Genomic DNA, 14,588 nt, shown 5'->3' on the forward strand with positions numbered 1-14,588 from the left:
AACCTGACGATGACATTTGGGTTTTACTTGTGGCAGGTTTCTAAGACCACATTACGTGAGCAAAACAAAATGATCCTTCCGGTGATGTCAAAAAGGAAACTGCCGTAAATTTACAGAAGTTCAAACAGAGAGCATGTGAAGTTTGAAACTTTTAAATTGTTTACTGTTGATTCCTCCGGGAAACACCAGAAACTGCTTCAACTTTGGCCTTAAGGGGCATCAAGGTTAGAAATGTGAGAGCATCAATAATTGCCAGGTTGCTCGTGTCCTCCTGTGGGTGGGGGGAGATTGGCCCTATTGATTCGTCTCTCTGAAGATTATTCTGCCCCCTTTAAAAGCAAAAAAAAACCAACAAGTAAATCACTTTTTCACAGATCTAAAGTTCTTCCAGAATTTGGTAAATTCTGTAAATACATGAGAAGGGAGAGGGGTTGGGGGCTGCTGTTTTTGGGGGGAGTCGGGTTGTCAGAGGTGAAATACGCCAGAGTATCGATCGGAGTGCGTGTGATTCAGCCTCTGCTCCCTGCAGACTGCGCTCCCTCATCGGTCGTATCCAGCCGAATCGATAGGCTGGAAGAGGCGGATTCGACCCGATCAGCAATGTGGTAGACGAGGCTTCTGCTCACACACAACCCCCCTGCCCCCAGCCCCCGCTTACCCTTTGACCCCGACTGGCAACCGCAAATGTCATAGTGAGATACACTGGGGCACAACTGGACATCGTGGGCAAGAATTTCATATTGGTTTGGAGAAATGATTCTAAAGTATAGATTTTCAATGTCTATATTTACATATATTTACAACAAAAACACTGGATTTTCTCTAAATTACACTTTAAAAAAGTCTGTTAACCCTCTGACATATTTATTCCTTTTTGTTTGAATGAGTTTAATATTAATTGCGTTGGTTTAAAGCTGCAGTATGTAACTTTTATTAAAAAATGTACATTTCTTTACATATTTGTTGAAGCTGTCAGAAACTCCCTGTGCTAACTAGAGACAGCCAATCAGAGGCAGGAGGCGGGACTTAGCTCTCTCAGTGGCCCCTCCCCATCTGCCTTTGCTTTGTGCTACGCTGCAGCTAGCATAACCTGTTGTGAATGCTAAGGCTACTTAGCATGACCAGCGCTGATGGCAGATTTTCCTGTACCAGTAAGTTATTTCTCCACCATTAGCACATTTAGCAACAAATTCATGAGGTGTGTCAGCACTAAGACCTGTCTCTGATTGGTTGTTTCTGACTGGGAGTAGATCATTTCTGCAATAGGAGCTCATGGAGAAGATTCATGGATTATCTATTATCTGTCACAACATGATGACAGTTTTAACAAACATGGAGAACATTTAGTTTTATAAAAAATGACATACTGCAGCTTTAATGCATATATAAAGTTTATAAAAGTGCAATCAGAATTCATGTGGTTAGCTGAAAAACTTTCTCTTTTTCAGTGAGATTAGTTTGGTTTTTAATGTAGCTTCACGAATGTAGCTACCCTCAGAGCTACATGTGTAATGTAAATCTTTGCTCTTTACTGTATTACTTGATATTGGCTTTTGAGAGCACTGGTAAAAATCCTCTGGAAAAATTACAAGAAGAAGAAGAAATCTATCCAGTGTTGTTTCTGATATTCAGAAATTCATCACAGAATCTAATGAACGTTTTAAGTTCGTTTTGTTTTTATCGATTGCAATCCAATACGGCCACTGCACTACATCGATTACGGGACAGACAGAAGTTCTCCGAGGCTTTGCTCGGCTCACCACTCAGTACTTTTATGTTGGGTCATCAAACAATTACCCCCAAAGTGTGTGCAGCACGGAATGCAAAGAGATTTGGTTTTTTTGCCAGAGAAGGCGCTCGTCCGAGCTCAGTTTTCTGTTACCGTTTCGTCAGTAAAGTGACGGGTCACAAGAACGACTCGGGTTGTCACCCTCACTTTGTCTTGCTGTGTCTCCGTCGGATGGTTGAAGCTCTACATTTAAAAAAGACCAAATCTGTTTTAGGAATTCAGGAATTCTTTCACATTAAAAACCAGGAATGGTTTTCCACTTCTGATACCGATTTGTGAGGTTTGCTATCAGCAATGCAGAAAAACAACACATTTTTTATTTTTTTTTTACGCAAACATAAATGTACTGAATCACACATATTTCTGATAACTGTGCACCAGTGGAAATTAGACAGACTGAGTTATTTTTGCAAAGAATCAGTAGAAAATAGTTCTACGCAGTATTACCTTGAAATCCCAATAAAATGCAGTTTGTGGTTCAACATGAGAAAAATGAACAAATTGTCAGGATATAAAACGTTTTGCATTATGAACTGCAAAACTTTTATCCCAGTGATCATTTAACTTTCTTTATTCTTTTTTTCATGTAAACCTCTGACCAGCTGAAATGTCAGCACTTTTGCAATGGAGAATTTCCTAATTCTCCATTGTATTACATTAGCTGTAATGTAATACTTGATCGCATCTTCCTAACCTCACTTACTTATAAAGCTTGTGAACGTTACTCTACTTACCTTGTAAAAGATGTTCTCTGCAAATCTCCAAACACACAGAGTAACATATGACCAATTTTACAGCAAGATTAACTAAATAAAGGCAATGTTAGGCTAACAACTGTATGTTTTTTTTCCTCCAGGAAGTTTTACAGACGTTAACACACACTTACGTAGCGGCAAATGGGGCACTTGTTCTCCCTTTGCACCATCTGCAATTTTTAGCTGCTATGCATACATGCTAATTCTTTTCCTGTCACACTCGAACACACTAAAGTAGATCCAGGGCATGAAAATGTTCTGGACCCTGACGTGAAAATTGCACATGCTGGAGAAATGAGCCTTTCAGTTTGTGTACACAATTACCCCAAAACTATTAATTTATGTGTAGTAGCTAAACAAACTTCCCAGCTCAAAAAAGGTAACAATCACAACCCATCTACACATATTGAGTCGGATGTTCTTCTAACAGAACGCTGCATGAACTCTCCTCTACCAAGGTGATCAACAGAGGCTATTTACATTCTATCTAACGCCCAGCAACGTGCTAATCCCTGCATGATTTGCTTCTCCGCTTTGTTGGAAGCAGAAGAAATAATGCAAACATTTTCATCTCGTTAATTAAAACGTTGATTATCAAAGGGCTTTACCCTCGCTCAGACGATCCCAGCGTTGTCTGACAGCGAACCAGAAGTCTTTCCACGCCTTTTTTTTTTTTTTGTCCAAGCATTGATAAAACAATTACCATCGATCTGCAGGTTTCCCATACCCTGAAGGACTGAAAAACATTTCTGCTATGTCTGGAGTAAAGGCTATGAGGTGCTTTGTGTCAGACTTAGAAACAAAGTTTAGGGAGCTACGGGATAGTTGTTCTTTTTTCTTTTTTTTTCTCCTACTTGTCATTATTTCTTTGGACCAGTGGAACTAGATGTGATCCTATTTTCTCCCCAGATTGTAGAAACCTTGCTGGATGTTCCGGTTGGGAGGAACTGTCCACTTCATTTACTCCTTCCATTTGTTAAGGCTTTTTATGAGAGTCACGCAGCATCTGCATGGAGAAAGCACCTCTGGAAACGACTCTGAGGAGAGAGAGAGAGAGAGAGTTTGCTCCTGCAACATGAGAAGACTCACATTCCGGTTTTTACGCCGCTCGTGCCTCTCCAGTCGGGAGGCTGGAGTTAACATTTTCCTTCTTGTTCTATTTAAAATTGAGCATGGTGGGGGTGGGTTCTGTGTTTCGGCTCTCTCTACTTGGAGAGAGAAATTGCAGTGACATTTTGTAGTTCACTTCCAACGAAGAACTCGGTTGCCAGCGCTGGAAGCCTTCACCTGCTCCCTTTGCACCTGAGCGACATAAAAAAAAGACGTGTGCAGTTCCTCCAAACGTTGTCACCCACTGTCAGGTTGAGTAAGGATGGTTAGAGGAAAAAAACAGGATCCTGAATAACATGCCTCTGGTGAATGCGCTATGTCAATCAGGGCCGGCCCAAGCCTCTATGGGGCCCTATGTGAAACGTGGTTTTGGGTCCCTCTAGTTCTGCTAACAATGTGGACTGGCTGCAGTCAGCAGTCCGATCATTAGGTCATTCACGCACCTGCTATAAACATCACCCGTAAGCATCTCAGGCATTATATAAATGTATAATATAGGATACATTTATCGGCCAACTGATTTATCAACCAGTAGATTTCTGGGCACCAATTTCCTTTATTTTGGGGGATCGTGATCGGCCGATACTTACATGTGAAGCCCATTTTATCCACTGATCTTATTTTCGTCAGCAAATGTTTAAAAATCAGCCTCTGTCCTTTTCTGCTCTGCAGTGAGACGTTTGACTGACAGACCGACTCACCAGATCATGTCTGAACGTTTACAGTTAACAATATTCACCCCACTGTTGCCAACTCAGTGACTTTCTTGCTACATTTAATAACATTTCAGACAAAAAAATTGGTGTGAGCCAAATTCAAAATCGGCAGGTCAGGTTCTTTAAAAATCGGTAACCAGCCAGAAAAAAAAAAAAATTATACCAGGCGAGTCTTTCTCACCTTATATTGTGAATTGTGCTACTGGACTGATTCTGAGCCTTCAAATGATTTTAACAGAAGTTTCACATAACTTAGAAGTTGATGTAAAAATAATGTTTGTTTTATCCACAAAATGATCAGCAGCAAACAGCTTGTCACCAACTACAGCTTAGAGCAGCTCATCAACGTAGCATCTATGTAGCCTGACCAAAAACATTTTGCTAGACAATGTCAAACATTGAGAAGTTTTAATTATTCTTATCAAACGTTAACCAATACGCCGTTTTGAAGCCAAAAAACCTCAGAAATATACAGAGCCAATCAGGAGAATCAACTCATTTCAAGTTTAAACTCAGTTTCACAAAAACACAAAGACCCTAGCATAAATGTTCGGCTGTTGAACTAGTTCCAAGCTAATTTTCTATTAGCAGCTTTACAAATCTTTTACATTACAAGGCATTAAAACAAACCTTTATTTTGGCTTTTTTTCTATTCATTCTCTTTCTTTTCTTTCTCCCTGAAGGATAAGTCATTTTTTAGACATTGTTTTGCTTATTTATCTTCTGACCGAAGCTTTGGACGTTTGGATGCGCTCTGCACAACAGCTCATGATTTCAGCGAAGTGTGCGGTACCTACCGCGGCCACCAGGGGGGTCCCAAGAGCAATTTGTTTTTCTTTTTATCCATAAAATGATTTCTACATACACTATCAAATATATATTATTGTAAAAACAAATCACTTCCTAGTGAAATTGTGTGTTTTTGATATAATGACATAGAAATTATTACTAGGAAAAAAAATCAGCTCCACTGAAGGGGCCCCTTAGTGGCTGTTTATTTCGCTTTATGTCTTGGGCTGGCCCTGATGTCATTGGTTCCCAAAGATTTTCTGGGCACCCCTATGGATTACAATAAAATCCCCCACAAAAAAGAAAAAAAAAAAATTCAACTGGGCACACACATCGTTCAACCAGTTATAAACCTACACACATATTCCACTGAAGTTTATTTCACACTTCTGGTTGCAACAATACAAACCATCTTCACAGTGAAACACTTTTGTGTAACTGTTTTTTTTTTTCCATTCATCCATACCGTTCCCCCTGCTATTGCAGGGCACCCCCCGACTCCCAGGGGGCGCTCCCCACACTTTGAGAACCACTGCACTACGTGAAGGGAGTACAAAAGATGACATTATAGAAACTAAAAACGAGTCATTTTGTATAAATTTATGCTGATTCAAATAAAAATAAAAAAATTGAAACTGAAGGAAATCTCTTCTACTTAATGTTAGTTTATGGAGGTGTTGTGAAAAAATCAATACCTCTTTTGCAGTGGATGGTGCTCAGAACAATGAGACTATTCTTCCTGGAATCAGGGAGTTAAAGTCCTGCCTGAACATGGCAGGATCGCCACAGCTTTTAAAAACCTCATTTAGGTGTAAAGTTAATCATGATACTGGTATTTAATTAGTAGCTGCCAATAGTTTTTTTTTTCCCCTGCAGCTTCCTTAGCTACCACAGAACAATGAGAGCACCTTAAGCGTCACGTTAACCCTGGTTGTGGAATGTACTGCCTTTGTTGTCTTCTTTTTAAATTTTTGTCAACAATAATAGAAGGCTGAAGGTTTACATTTGACAACACAACTGCTGTATTATGTATTTAATTTGCAGTTTGAAACTCTCAAAACCTATTTAAATAGTCTGGTAGACTTGGGTTGACTGGGGACCAAAGTTCCAACATTTGTTATATTTTCAGCTGCTACGGTTTGCTTTCACACTGAACTGTGTAAAACCAAACCCTTTGAAAAACCTGTCCCCCTCCTCGCCTATGGTGGCGCTACACCAAGGACTATTGAAGAAAACAACAAAAACCTCTGCATTAGACATGAGCGCAACTTCCTACTTCACAAAATTTAAGCAAAAATAGAGCGGTGTGAAAGTTTAGCGGTTGTAGGATTTCTCTTTTGTCTTTGACTAAAGGCCACAAGTCATTTCTTAAGCTACTGTATGCAGTGGAATCAATGCACATAAATTTCAGATTTCACTTAAACTTCAATCAAAACACAAGTTTTGATTGGGCTTCACAGTTTGTGCATTCATAACTCCCCAAAACGAACCGGACTTTCTAGACATACGAACTAGAGTTGAATTAGACGAACTAGACAGAGCTGGTGTGAATGAACCCTAAGTCTCCCAGCAACCAGCCTAGCTCAGCCTGGGAGCAATTTGGAAAAGATGTTTCTTCATAACATTAGAATGAAGTAATATTTTATTCAGCAGATGATTTTCCTGAGATCTTCAAAATATGTAATGTTTATTTTGTGTAGGAATAAAAAAACTACCAATTTTAAAACATGTCAATGTATGTTTTAAGGTGAATAAACTCATTCTGCTTGTTCAGAATCTGTGCATTTTAAAATAAATCCATTGTTGGGTTTTTCTTTATGTGTCACTCAAGGTGCCTAATGAGAGTGTAAGTGAAATGTGCCGTGAAAGCATAGTTTGCTAAGTTTCAATAGTGGAAGCGACATGCAATGTAATGAGAAGGTAAACCTTTCAAATGAAGCATAGCAGGAGATTCTTAAAGAGACAGAGGCCAATTTCAAGGTAGCCAATGATGCAAAATCCAATTTCCTTTAAGCTGTTTTAAATTTCATAACTAAAGGTAACATAGTTACTTGATTGTCCTATAAAATAGCACTGTATGACTGTACATATATGCAGAACATATTACGGTCCCATTTAACAGCTGTGTTTGACACAGTGAACCCCAACATTCTCATCTCCAGACTGAAATCTCCTCTGCAGGGCTTTGGCTCCTTCCTTCCACTCCGATAGGAGCTTCTGTGTCATGATGGATGACTTTACCTCTGCTTCCACAGCCCTCCCCTAGGTGGTACCGCAGGGTTCTGTTTGCCCTTACATGCCATGGCGCGCTCTTAGGTGGCTGACCCCTGGCTTTGACTGTTCCAGAGGCAGTTTCTGTATCCAGAGAGAAACGGAAAGGAGTTTTTAAGACATAAAATTAGCTACCATTCAAGCATGTTCTATCGCTTGCTGTTCTTAAAATGTGTTTAAAAACGCCAAAGCTTTTAATCCGGTGTGAGTTGTCACTTTTGACTCTTTCTATGTACTTACGCCATTTTCTGCAACTCCTGTGTGGTAACTTAGAGCTGTCGGTTATTTTTTTTTGTTGTGTTTAATTCTCATTCATTTCTGTAAAAGCATTTGGTTAGCTGTTATGTTGTTAACGTAATTACACTCTTCACATCAGACTTCTAGGAGAAATGCATCATCTTGCTCCAGTCAAGACCAAGAGTCGCACCACGAACTTGGAACAAACTTCCAAAAAATTGCCAAACAGCTGAAACACCGAGTTCCTTTAAGTCTCTGCTTTTGAGCCATAACTAATGAAACACTGACCAATCCGCGGACAGTGAGAATACACACAGTACACCCAAGCACGTGAAAACCTTTAGACTGAAGCTGCTTCTGAAACCTTTATAGAGACATAGAGTGGGATTTTGTGTGTATGATTTTTTTTGCTGACTTATATTTTCATTTCTTTAAAGCCCATTCTGTCATTGCGGGAGAAAAGGTTTGTGTCTCATGGTGGCAGCTGGATGTAACCGTAGACCTCATTCTTCATACTGAAGCAACTTTGGTCTTCTTTCACAAATGTCAGCCCCGGTTGTGTCTCTTACTTTATTTTTATTTTATTTTATTTTTTTCACAGTTGGTCTCTGCAGGAGCTCTGCTGTGTGCTCTCTCAATTCTGGCTGAAGGTCTAAGGCCAGACAACGCTCTGGAAACATCGCTGGGCCGCCATGAAAAATCAACACAGGAGGAAGCAGGTAGGGGGACTGACACCAGAGGGTGAGCAGTGACGACTTGATGTTTTCATAATGATCAACTTCCAGTTATCATTCTGCCGAGTTTTAATTAAGGCTCTGCTTCAGAAGTGTAAAAACTGTTCGTTTAAACCTTTAAAAATGACTCATTCGATTCCATTTCCTCATGAAGAAGGTTAGCGCCGGCTCACCGTTTAATAAATGCTTTGAGAAGGTTTTTGATTCGCTCAGACGAGCCTCTGCAGCAGAGTGAGTCCGATGAAATTATTCTCAGACAACAGCAGAATGACAAACAAAACCTTATTCCCTAAACTTTTCCAAAAAATTCAGTGAAGAAGCAAAAGAAAATACAATTGTCTCATTTGGCAAAATAATCTTTATCATTATGAGTAATAGAAATTCCCACTATGGGTGCGTTCACACCAGTCCTGTTATGTCCGCTGTGATCGAACCCTAGATGGTTTTTCTAGAAAGTTTGGTTCATTTGGGGAGGTGTGAATGCGCAATCGAACTAAAGAGCTAACTCTGGTCCTTCTACAATCCCGGGTCTCTGTTCGCTTGAAGTGAACTGTAGTGCGATTCGAAGTAAAGTGTGAACACCAAGTAGACCAGACACCACTCCAAAAGCAGGAAGCGGACCAAATCGTAGAGCATTATGGGTAAATACAACTAAAAAATGCGCTAGTGGGCAACATGACTGATAGTCTTTAGCCAATGACAAAAGAAAAAATCTGATGGCACCAGTGTCTTCAGAAGTTTCTGTTTCGTTTCCTTCAGCGACTCTTGGTGCAGCGCCACCACAGGTGAGGAGGTGAACAGGTTTTTCTATGAGTCTGGTTGGTTTGACACAGTGCAGTGTGAAAGCAAATCGCACCTGGTGAAAATACAACAAATGTTGCAATTTTATTCCCCAATCAAACCGACTCTGCCAGACTATCAGGTGTGAAAACACTGTTAAGGAAGCTTTGAGGTTTCAGATTGCAAAGGAAATCCATAATAAACCTGTTGGGTCGTCAAATGTAACCCTCCCCACCGGCCTTTTGTCAGGTGTGAAAACCCTGTAAGTGGCCATCCAGTCGTAACACAGCTGTGACGTGGATATCTCCTTTACCACCAGACACCAATCTCTAGTGATCAACAGGTAACAAGACTGCTTAGGCTACTGACTACTTTTTGTCACTCTAGCTCAGGGGTTGGCAACCCACGGCTCTTTAGCTCTGCCCTACTTTCTCTCTGGAGCTTTTTCAAAAATGTTTGAAATTTGAAAAAGATGATGGGGGTGGGAAACATATTTTTTGTTTTAATATGGTTTCTGTAGGAGGACAAACATGACACGATCATTCTTAAAGCTTTCCAATGCTATAAAAATGTGTCGAATAAATATAAAAATTTCAACATTTCTGTCAGCGAAGATTTGCTTCATAGCCATAGTTTCTTTCAGCTGGGCGGGGTGCGAGGCAGGAGGCTGTTGTAAACAAACCGACGGGTGTGTGGTGGGCCATGGAGAGCAAAGGGGAAAAGAGAAGAATGGCCGAGGAGAGAATCTGATTTAGACATTGTCAGCGCCTCTTTGTGCTGCAGCCGTCGCTCTCTGCCTGAGCTGCTTTTGCTCCGTTTTTGACTGGCAGGCAATAACGACGAAGTTGCAACAAGCGCAAACTTTATTTGTACTCCACAAACATAACAAGTCCTCGGTGGCCTCAGCTGTGATGATGAAGAGCAGTCAACACCACGTTGCCTCAGAATCCCCCCCGGAATCCATTATGTCGGCCTCCATTGTTATGCCAGGTCTGTTGGCACAGAATTAAAAAGCGTCTTGGTCTGACAAACAACAAAAACCTCAGTGAAGAGATCATTCATTTGCTATTCTGTCTGCAGGTGAAGAGTGTGACAGCTGAGCTGCAGGAAAAGATTGCTGTGTTGTTGACAGCGGGGAAAAAGTTTACCTGGGACCGGAAGAAAACAACGGCAAACCAGAAAGTCAGGACGAGCGAGCGACAAACAAAACAAAACAAATAAAAACATGGCAGTCTGAAAAATTTCATCCAAAATGATTTTGTGGGCTGCAAAAGTATTCACTTTAACACATATTTATCAGTTTCTTTTAACTGTGCACGAAAACACCATCAGCTTCTGGGGACAATGACACAAAATATGTCTAACTGCACCTGTTAGAATGTTTTCTCTCACTTTTATTTATCATTCAGTCATTATTACATGTATTTAGCATAAATGCTGCCTCATCCTTCTCATTTTAGTTAACCAGGACTTCTTAGGTGCTGCTGAACGGCTCCTTTAGCCATTTTCTTGTATGAAAGTCGGCCATTTTGCCCGTGCTGCGCTAGCATGTTTGGTGAATTTGACTGTCAGCTATTTCGATGCATTATTTTAACTTGTGATTTGTAATAAAAACAGCGGAAAAACAGCTTAGTTTTTATGATGAAATTATTTTTAATGTATCGGTTTCCATGGAAGTGTTCAACTGCCAGAGGAAGGAGATCAATTCAGAGTCAGCATCTCGTTTTAACAAGAAACTTTCAAGATTGTACGAGATGCAAAACGAGAACAAATGTAAACTTTTATCTCACAATTACGACTTGACAATATTATCGTCAGATATTTTTATCTCAAAATGATGAGATAGTTAGGATCTGGTGAGTTAGCTAAAACATAATACTATCATTGTTATGACTTAGCTGATTCATAATAATGAGATGCTATATCAAAATAATGTGAGAGTAACAATTATGAGATACAAGTTGTTTTATCCCATCAGAGTGGCACAAATTGGCTTCTATATGTTCTGATTTTATTGCCAAGTTGTGGCAGTTAAAGACTTCCATAGGTTTAAATGTTTCTGTTTTTGCCTACCTACCTACCCTTTCACACAGAGGACCTTTATAGTCCCAATAAAAGTCACTGAGCTTTCTTGACTTTCTGCCAAACACAAACTTCCAAAGGGCGTCAATTCTTTTTCAAGCCACCTTTTCAAGTAAAAACTCCTTCACTGGATGCAATAACTAATGGGCAACTTCACCTAATCAGAGCTAATCGCACAAAAAATTTAACAACAATGACACTCGTCCCCGAGGCGGACGAGTGTCATTGAGCCAGCTTAAGCTCATTCTCTTCCTCCTTTTTCACCTTTTCAAGCCAAATGGAGACATGTATTCCTTCCGCGGCTGTGGAAGGTTAATGGCACATTAGTGTCATGGTGTTTGAATCAAACCCTCGTCTCTCAGAGCCCCCGCGGTGCTGTGCGGACGGGCTGATGTTTAACAGTACGGCCGCGATAACTGTTGGGAGCAAACAAACGAGGAAAGCAATGAATACAGAAGATGCAGGAGGGGGGACAGGTGGGGGGGCTGTAACTCAGACGTCGGGATAATCTGAGCGTCTGGTTGTGTGCGATATGTGCTGATCCAGGAGACTACCATATTTGTTTGTGTTGCCGTCTCATTTGCATGGCGACTGGTGCGTTTTTTTTCCCCTCTTCCGAAAGAACATCCAAAGACATCTTTAGATGATGAAAGGCACGGCCATAAATAAAACAGTAGCGGCCTCGTGTTGCTGAGGTTTGTATACTATTGAGGAGATTTCGTACCACATCTTAATTACGCCCATGTACAAAACCACCAGTCTGTCTCCGAGGACGGCGCCCACAGAGGATGGAGGACCAGGACGCAAACGTTTGGCGGGTCTAAATAAGATGTTATTAAACAGGGATGCATCTGAATAGACTTATTAGCATGGATGGAGTAAATAAAAGCTTTATTTGAACTCCCCTCCATCATTACAAATCAGAAATAACAATGTTTGCTCGATTCTGGAGCGTTCCTTAACTATTCTGAGACTGCTTCAATTGTTCGGTAAAATGACGGAACTTTGACCTCCAGTTTATTTGTAAAGTGGGAAACGTGTGTCCACGTCCAGGGCTTTACAAAATCATATATTCAATAAGTCCTGTATTGTGCGTTTGTGTCAAAATACCCTATAAAGTGCAGTTGTAGGTGAAAAATTTGTTTGCATTGATTATGGACGTGGACAATGTTGGTGTTAGAAAAAGTCTGGTCTCATGTCGAGACCAAAGGTGAGTAAACAAACATGGGCGACCAGGAAGACGTAATGGGAATAGTTTGTGGATGATGTTCAACAGAGAGAAAAAAACGACACAAAGACGTCTATAATGTCCACCTGACTTTCTGGTGTGCCACGGCCGCTGTTTTGTCTCCATTATTTAGAATTCCCCTTCATGTGTCCCTTGCGTTCTGATTGGCTGCAGGTCATATTCGACAGGCTGCGTTCTCGTTTGTTGTCGGAGAACATCGCACACGTTGCGTCTTTGGGCCAAGACGATCCAAGGCGTTAAATATCCTCAATTTTAGATCGGAGCGGTTCCAATGTCACTCTCAACACACGACACATGACAAGAATATTCCTAAAGATTATCTTGAGAGCCATCAGGATAATCTGGTCATATTTAAGATGATCACAAGAGGAAAATCTGGACTAAAATTGGCATAAAAATCTTATGCCTTACAGGCATTAAAGAGCAGCATCTTGGTACTCGTCCAACAATATTAGCCATCATCCAGTGGCCAATCAATGCCAAACCAACCTTAAGCTTGTGGTGAGAAGTTTCTGAGGCAAAAATTAAGAACAGAAGATGAATTTCTGTATAGTCCGATCATCCTAATCTGAAATACATCTACACACATCCCTGAACTTTGCTTTTGTTTTAAATTGTTTTGCTACATCAAAACTTGGATTCTGAAACAAAGAATGAAGTCAGTGTCATAATATCTGCATCATGCTGTGACTCTTTGCAGTCTGAGAAACACACACTGAGGTATATTTCTTAGATTGCAAATGATGAGCTAAAATAATAACAGAAGAGAAACCCTAGGGAGGTAACATTAACTGTGAGAAATTCAATTCCTTCTGGAAGCTCATTAGAATATAAATCAAAGGGAGGCGAGTTGATGTCTGACTCCTACGTACCGCGGCAGTCGTCCAACTACATTTCAACAAGTCAATTTAGTTTCATAATGAGAATATATGGTCACGGAGATAACGACCTTCGGCCCACAAATGCCTAGATTTCTTAATCAGAAACAATACAGGGAAGCCTCAAAAACACAAACCCAATCCACCTCCCCCCAAATGAGCTCCGCGTCTTCCTTTCTGAAAACGTCAGGTTCGGCGTCAGTGCAGACACGAGTGTGACGGCGGTTCTGATGCTCGTCATGTTTCATTCACGGAGCCCTCCGGCCTATTAGCCGTGTGTCCGCTGCCGCCTCCGGCGCCGGGAGGATGTGACAGGCTTGCCTCAGAACCTTAAATTAACTTAATTTGGGATTGGATGTCACCGTCTAAAAGCTGCTTGTTTTTTATTTATTTATTTATTTATTTATTTTAGTCATAGCCTCTGAACGAACGACCCGCGTTTCCTCTGCCACGTTGAGGGAGACGGCTGGCAAGGCGCTTTAATTAGCAGGAAGAGGACTCATTTCGTCCGACTGGGATGTGAAATTATATACGGATGCTGCTGCTCTGAAGCCATGTTGCCCATTACTGTTTGGATGACACAAATGACAGGGTGTTGTAATAGCATGAATTACCTGCAGAGGTCCGGAGAGCGATGGTGTGCTTGTGCTACTGCTGCAGTTCTCGCATTTTTCACACATTTTGTAAAATGGAGGAAAAATGCGCTCTTTCATTTTCTGTACTAAAGTCAAAATTTTTGATGAAACCAAACATGACTGTATTTAAGTCATTCTAGTAAAAAAAATCCATCAGTCGGCTGTGTATTTTGTGAAAAAGTGAAATTAGCAAGCTTGGACCACAGACTATAAACACAATGCTATTAGCTTGTTGTTAAATGGTTACAGCTCTGCACCTGTTTCTGATTCTGAAACTTGACCCAAAAGAAGATCTGCTCCAAAGAATCTTTTAACCCATAGTAACATTTATTACGGCTACAGCAAATAATTTTCCAGTAGCTAATACAATTATTATTATTTTTTTTCGGATTATGTGGAAAAAAAGAAAGAGTTGAATTCACAAAACAAAGTTTTATTTGCTTTTTTCTTGAAAATTGACGTGTCAGAAATGGTTTATTATTTATTGAGAAGAAAATAAATCACTTTTGAGATAGACCATATGAATGAACACAATGGAAGAATTGTGTTCATTTTTAATTTAT

General features: G+C 40.4%; 1 long non-coding RNA gene across 1 annotated transcript; it reads left to right on the plus strand.

The window, feature by feature from the left end:
* The first annotated feature begins 1,069 nt into the window (after window positions 1-1,069).
* LOC122835167 lies at window positions 1,070-10,623 on the plus strand. The gene is made up of 3 exons (XR_006371279.1): window positions 1,070-1,145; window positions 8,269-8,386; window positions 10,262-10,623. It is a non-coding gene; the product is annotated as an uncharacterized LOC122835167 (long non-coding RNA).
* Window positions 10,624-14,588: the final 3,965 nt, after the last annotated feature.

Source organism: Gambusia affinis, linkage group LG08 (genome assembly GCF_019740435.1).
Source record: "Gambusia affinis linkage group LG08, SWU_Gaff_1.0, whole genome shotgun sequence".
Classification (NCBI taxonomy): Eukaryota; Metazoa; Chordata; class Actinopteri; order Cyprinodontiformes; family Poeciliidae; genus Gambusia; species Gambusia affinis.